This window comes from Magnolia sinica, chromosome 17 (genome assembly GCF_029962835.1).
Source record: "Magnolia sinica isolate HGM2019 chromosome 17, MsV1, whole genome shotgun sequence".
NCBI lineage: Eukaryota > Viridiplantae > Streptophyta > Magnoliopsida > Magnoliales > Magnoliaceae > Magnolia > Magnolia sinica.
Genome location: NC_080589.1, coordinates 58,968,697 through 58,976,422, shown reverse-complemented (window position 1 = coordinate 58,976,422; position 7,726 = coordinate 58,968,697). Strand labels below are relative to the sequence as shown.

At 38.5% G+C, this 7,726-nt stretch overlaps 1 long non-coding RNA gene across 2 annotated transcripts; it reads right to left on the bottom strand.

Moving 5' to 3' along the window:
- Positions 1-3,467: 3,467 nt before the first annotated feature.
- On the bottom strand, positions 3,468-3,737 carry LOC131231945 (uncharacterized). 2 transcript variants are annotated; one of them, XR_009164575.1, is made up of 3 exons: positions 3,703-3,737; positions 3,574-3,657; positions 3,468-3,498 (listed from the first exon to the last, which is right to left on the bottom strand). It is a non-coding gene; the product is annotated as an uncharacterized LOC131231945 (long non-coding RNA). The 2 variants fall into 2 exon arrangements; XR_009164576.1 differs by having other exon boundaries at positions 3,468-3,494.
- Positions 3,738-7,726: the final 3,989 nt, after the last annotated feature.

Below are 7,726 nucleotides of genomic sequence, written 5' to 3'. Positions count from 1 at the left end.
TGCTCCATTAATTTTGAGCAAATTTAATGGAGCAAATTTATAACCACTTGGCCCTAAATACTTACTTTATAAAAGAAAATTTCTCATGTTTTCTCAAATTTTCCATTTCGATCATTTTTTGCCCAAATCCATGTCAATGCATGAGAATCATGCATAAACATAAATTTTAAGCAAAATACATGAGGGAAATTACAACATAGATATTATGCACACGATATTACATAATATATTGTTTGATGAACTACACATGTGCATTCTTGACAAGAGACGTACCAGATGCTTGAATCTAAAATACGCAGCTCCAACCCTCCCACATGCAACATCCACCTGAAAGAATGCGCATAACCGTCATGCTTGAGTAATCAATACAAGAATGTACAACATCAACCTATACTTTAAAACAAATAGCACCCTGCCAAATTAAATGCTTGTTGGAAGTTGAAGTTATTAGAGATCCATATACTTTAATAGATAACACCAAATCTGGCCACTGTTGACATTTTTAGAAGAATTATAAGAAGGGAAGTACAGGCTCCACCAATGAGGTCAATCAATCACAGTGTGAAGAGCATCGCACATCAGTGTCTTATGAATATCTTTTGCAGTCTTGAGTTCCAAAAGGATGTTAATAGATGTTTTCCGGAGCTAAAATTTTCTTGATGTAAACAAGTGTAAGTAGATCCATCAAAAAGAAATCCTAGATGAATAACCATATCTGGTTGTATCAGTACGGTAAGCTAGAAAAGAAAAGAAAAAGAAAGAAGAAAAGGCAAGAAAAGGAAAGGAAAAAAGCAGAAAGCAGAGTGAAGAATAATTACAATCTGAAGTATTGATGAATAGGACTTGCACAAGAAACAATCTGAAGTATCTTTATTTTTAGTATTTGCCCTATTTTTCCTATTATTGTAATTAAAAATCTAAAAGTTACCCTACACACTATGTAGCCTATGCCACTCACTACACACTACAAGCATGCAGACTTGGGAATAGATGTGCATGCCTATGTACATATGTATGAAAATACAAATAACCCTGACATTTCTTCATTTGAGGATGTAAACAGTTTACACCACAGATAGAGGGTTTATTAATCTACAATGAATTGCTTAGTAGGTTCGCTCCTGGTATAGCTGTACTTCTGCATAATGATTGGCTACATTTGGTGAACCAACCAAACCTTGGTATATTTGTACATCCCATCTAGCCTATATGGTGCATATACAAATTTGAAGGAATTAGATCTCTACTTTGTCTGAATAGGAATCAAGTATTAAAATTTGAATGCACATCTACACATTAAAGCTAGCATAACACAGGATGCATATAAACAGAAAAGGAACTATAGAGATAGAATTAGTGTCTTAGATAGAAAAATATTGCCATGGATTTATTTATGTTTATTTGTTTTAATATATGACAACAACTTTTATTAAGAGAGACATCAAAAAAATAAAATCAAGAAAGAGGCTATGAGGAACCAGTACAGAGGCTAGCAATTTAATATGCACAATGCAATATAAGTGCAAAGTATAAATTTCCATTTTGAACATTCTTTTAAACTAAATAAATATATTACCAAAACAACCATGGTTCTCTCCTTCTAATGTCATGATGGGCATGGCCTCTAAAGAAAGGATAGTAAGTACCTAGCTGATACCAGTGAACTAGCAATTTAGGCTCAGGGTTGCCAAAAAATCCACCAACATCAGCACCTGTATAAAATACATCCATCAAAATAATTTACCTAAAAAAAGGAGAATGATGATCAAATAGAAACACGTTGAGCCAATCAAATCATGAGCTCTACTCACTAGAGAACACTACCAGAAAAATGGGTAAAGGCTATGGATAGAAGAAAGAAATTAAAGGCTAGTTTGGGATCATGGAAAATAAAGGAGAAAGTGACATTTTCTATTTTCCAATAAAGTATTTAGAGAGGAAAAAAAAAAGACGAGGGGAGGTTTGGGAAATTTTTATGAAAAGACTTCCTTGAAAAATGTTTCTCTACAAACGGTTCTCTTTCAGACAAACTCACCTCAATGTCTTTCATTTTTACAAGCTCAATGTGGCCATTTCAATGGACGAACTTGTATTAGAATTAGCCTGATTCAGCGACTTTTTGACAGAATTGAGCTTCAGTAAGAGTTCCTTGACATCCATGGTTATGGAGCATAATTTTCTAACTAGTAATGCACTACTCCCCTCTGAACTAAATCAAACCCAACATCCAAAACAAACACCCAAGTTCCAACATCATTCTCATTTCGGGGTACATCCAAACAGGCCTCAAATAAGAGAAAATAAAATTGCAGTTGATTACTATAAAGCCTTGAAATTCCATCCAAATAAATCAAATGAAAAACATAATTCAAAAATAAAAACACTAGCATTTCTAATAATTTTCTTTTGCAATCCAAAGAAAACATGAAGGGATAGTGGAGAACTTATTAAATTGATTTGCAAAGATGTGAAGGTATGTAGGAAACTCTAAAAGTACATTTGGAGCACTTATTAATGAACTGAAATTAACTCATTGGCATTCATATCAAATTTAAGTTAGCATAATCAAATGAAATAACCACAAGGAATACTTCCTAGTTTCTAACACATTATAAAATCAATAAACAGTGTCAAAGGAATATTCACTCATATAAACAAAAACATCATATAAATAGCCAGGAAGTCGTAAACTTAAAAATAAAATATAAAAGATCACATCCACACATATATCAACAAAGAAATCAAATAAAAAACCATATATCAATAGTTTCAAACCGAAGAAACTCATGACACAATCTAAGGCATGAAAATATCGTGCTTTTAGACAATCTGTTCTCTATTGTGCTCTCCCACCTCTTCTAGAAGCCTCACTTTCAATTGTTAAGGCATGTCCTACAACATCAAGTTTCAATGTAGGTCATCCAACCATACAACCATGTGGGTCGACTCATGGGTAGAGAAAAAAAAAAGGGACTCAAATGCAATCCACACAAAACATTCCTTGTACTATGGGTAGATGCATCATGTGCAATTCAGAACTGGAATCAGTCTATCATATTTTTATTCATTGTGCTATGGCCAAGTCTGATTGGAATTGCTTCTAAGGAAGGTTTGAAATTAACTGGATCTTCAATGCCTCATTTGGGGATTGGTTTTCTTTGGGATCCTATGGAGGATTTGGAGGGAGAGGAACAATAGGATTTTCAAAGACAGTCTTCTAGCGTTGTTTTTTTTTTTCACTTGCATGTGCTTAAAGAAACCCCATTAACACATTTGTCCATCATTTTACAGGCATGCATACATTGTTGATCATGCATACATGCAAGAATCCATATAAACAATGGGAAAAAGAAAGACCAAACTGAAAGCATACCATTTTCCACAAATCACATCTCTTTGGCATTTTAACAAACAACTCGTTTGCATTTTTTTTTCCAAATACCAAAGCATGTCAACTGTCCAATGTTCAAACTAATCGGCCAAGGTATAAAGATCTGACTACAAAAAAAAAAGTGTTAAGAATGCTCAAGCTCCATCCAAGTAACCAAGATCAACTTCAAGAAAAGCATTAACCTGGACGAGAAGCAAATCAGATGTTGCCTTCACTGGAAGAAACCAAGATTGAGGAACATTCGCACCAATAGCATGATCAAAGAACTGGTTCCCAGGAAGAAGAAATAAAGAAATGCATTTGATGAATACCCGTATCGCTGCTCCAGCTGCAGTTCCCAGGAGAAACCTTAGGGCCCGTTTGGCCGGTTGGATTGGAAGGGATTGGATGGTATTGGAAGGGATTGAAAGTCAAATCCCGGGATTGGCCTGGCATGCCAAACAGAGTCGTGATCTGATCCCAATCCCATGGATCTTAAGACAATCCACTGACAACACCATCATTACCTTTAAATCCCATCCAATCCACCCTAATCCTTTCAAATTCGCCTGGGACGTGTTTGGTTTAAGGGATTGGAAGGGACGATAAGGTTTAATCTCGGGATTGGCCAGGCACGCCAAACAAACTGGATTTAGCAATCCATGGATATAACAATCCCACGAATCTCCAGGCAATCCACTGACAACACCATCATTACCTAGAAATCCATGCCATCCACCCTAATGCCATTCAATCCCTCCCAATCCACCCGACCAAACGGACCCTTAGGGTTTTGTTTTCAAACCCTAAGGTTTTGATTTCGAAAACTCTCGATCCGAAGCCCTGCACTGTTTTTGCTCAGATTTTTCCTACGTTCCAAGAGAGAGGATGGGGAGCAGTCAGAGAGGATTGGGGGTGGAGAGGGAGAGTGGCAGAGAGAGAATCGGGGCTGGAGAGAGAGAGAGAGAGGAGTGGCAAGATGATGGAATAGAGAACGAGTGAGAGAGAGAGAGAGAGAGAGAGAGATAGGGTGAAATTTGGGCGCGGCTCTGTTTCGAGCGCACGCCCATTTTTGGGCGTAGGGACTTATGGAGGGTCCTGCCAGGGGCTGTGGGGCCCACCATGATGTATTTGCTTAATCCATTCGGTCCATTAATTTTACTAAAAATATTTAGTTCATATTCAAAAAAATAAAGTATATTGAAGGCACAAGTGGACCACACCATATGAAGTACATGTGATTTAATCTCCATGTTTCTTACTGTGTGGTCCACTTTAGCCTTCGATCTAGTTGATTTTTGATTTCATGCCGTAAAATAATATTTCAAAATATATGGACGGCTTAGATAGAACACATATATTTTTTTAGTCCCTATAGAGCTCATTACACCGTTGTTAATTAGTAATGGTGTGGTACCTTTTTAGCTACGGATTAAATCCGTAGTAAATTTAGCTATGGTTTAGATCCATAGCAAAAAACTAACGTGGTCTGTAGCCTGTGCCCCTTTTTTGGTAGTGCGGGTACACATATGAGTTAAATGTATCCACTAGGTGTGGAGTAAGAAAACTAAACCACTATACATACTTGTGTTTGGAATTACCATTTGAGCACTTGTTTAATTATGATTATGCATGATTTCAACTACTCCATTAGTTGTAGGAGATTCTACTAACCTCCTATCACCTTTGTCACCTCACTGAAGTATCATAACCAAAGTGTTTGATCTTGAAACTAAAGTATTGGCAACGCATTGACATCAATGATCGGGGGAGCAAAAAGGGAGTTGATTGTTGATTGAAGCATGGAACAACATCAATTAAGCAACTCAAGAATGCACTTGAAAAGGGGTTCAATATGATAAGTTGTCAATTGTAAAAGTCCTTACACTCATTCCTTGTATAGGATTGGGTTTGGAGTTCATAACCTAAACTCGCATTGGTTCTTGTATAGGACCACATCACCAACGACACGAGTGAGAGAGTGTGTGTGTGTGTGTAAGTCCTTTTTTAGGCCACCGACATAGGTGTGTCGAGTGTGTACATGGTGTAGGACACCGACACGGGTGAATATGTGGGAAAGTCATTATGTATGCCTTTGGTGGAAATATATGCTTATAAAGGTTAGAGGTGAACCTGATTCAAAACCTCCGATAGTGAAATCGAGTACACTCCTACATTGAGTACGTCCATCGAGAGTGAAGTAAGGAAACTGAACCACTATACATGCTTGTATTTGAGATTGTCAGTTGAGCACTTATTTAATTATGCTTATATAATTAATTAATGAATTATATATATGCATGATTCGATGAATGCTAGGAGTTAATATTTAGCACATCCTGCACACACATGTACAGTATCATATATAAACTAATCGCTTAGCATGTTACATTAATTGTAGTTTATGTTAGGGGTGTACATGGAACCGATAGAACCGTGGAACCGGACCAAAACCGACCAAACGGTCCGGTTTAGTCCGGTTCTAGAGTGCACCAGTTTCAGTTCCGGTTCCAAAAATCAAAAAACTGATTACATCAGTTCGGTTCTCGGTTTGGGGGTATGTAGAACCGAATCGAACCGTAAACCGAACCGTAGAACTAAACCGTGGAACCGAACCTGGAACCGAACTAGGAACCCTTTGATTGTTTCCATATTTGACTCATGATTTATGGTTTACAATGCACCATTTGATTATTTTCATAAATGTATTTTAGCACACCTTATACAATATCTAAACCATTCATTAAATGGATCACAACACAAATGGACATTGGCTAGATTATAAAATAAAACATGCAATTCAGCTGGGATTATAAAAATCCCAGAACCGTGGAACCAATTTGGAACCGAACCGATTTTAACGGTCCGGTTTCGGTTCAGTTTTAGAGTGCTAACGGTCCTATGAGACCCGACCCGAGTTCGCATGTGTGCATGTGTGTGTATGAGTATGCATTCCGTCCATCTTGATCTCGCGGTCCTACCGGTCGAATTTTGGCGACTCGTAACCCTTGGATAGTGTTTGCGGTCATCCGTGAGCCCAGTAGTGAAGACCCGACTCGGATCGAGTTGAGACTTATGCCATCGTGACCGCATCGTCGCCGCAGTTCCAACGACGCGTCTTGTGTGTCCATCCGATGTGTGGATCATAAGTTGTGTGCATCTCATTTGTAGCCTTTGAGCATGATCATGTGGCCCACCTAGTGTGGAGGGCATATTTTTCAAGGTGGCCACCCTCTTTTGTGCAAATTCCAACACACACTACCCATACACTACGTAAACCCCCCATATCCTATACCACCCACCACCCACACACTACCCATCCCTACTCTAGCCTAGCAACATAGTTTATATCACCATAGGTTATGATGATTTTTCTCTTATTTAGGAGAAAGAGTGATGATTACTTTCTCTCTCTCTTTTCTATCAAATTTTCATACTCTCCCTCTCATTTCTCTCTACTCTCTTCTCTCTTTCTTTCTCTCTTACAAAAAAATCCAGCCCCATTTTCCCTCTTCTCCAGCCCCTTCTCCCTCAAATCCCCTCCCATCTAACCTTCAACAATCCATCTCACCCATTGAAACATGTCCCTTAGAGCATAAAGAGAAGATTGATGTAACTTTGGAGTGGGATCCATTAAGGTGGGTGCTTATAATTTCTAATCTTATTTTCTACCCTTTGATCTTATTTTTCTTCCTAGATGGATCATGTGGGGCCCACCAATCTATGGTGGGGATCCCGTTTAATCCCATGGATGTGGCCCTTTGGCCCATCCTACATGCATGTCATGATCCATGATGGGGCCATTCTCTATGGACCCGATCATGATGTATTTAATGATCCACTCCATCTTAAGGTCATTTAGACCCTAAGGATCATGTTGGGATGGCATCCCAACCATCCATAGCAATTATAGATCATGCATGTAGTGATTTTATGTTGCAATCAATGTAGTTGTATGGGTATGATTCATTCTTAGGAGGGCCCATTAGTGGCGGGGCCCTACCCCATGGCCAGATTGTGTTTCTTCTCTATCTTTTCTTTCCTTTCTTTATGGTAAATCTGATGTATGTGTGACCCACTTGATGTGCCATGCAACTAGGCCCAAGTGGTTAGATGTCAAGGCCCACCTTGTTGCCCCATATTCTTGTCATGTTTTGGACAGCCTTTGGGCTTAATATTATGGGTGATCTTGGAAGGGGCTTGGGTCTGAGAGTTGTGTGACCCATCTAGGTGGACCCCACCCTAAGGAAATGGTGATTTATCTCCCTTTTAATTATCTTTTGGAGTGGTTTAGACAGCAACATGTTGCTGTCCAAATCTGTCTGGACAGATTTTTGGGTCATATTGAGGCCAGAT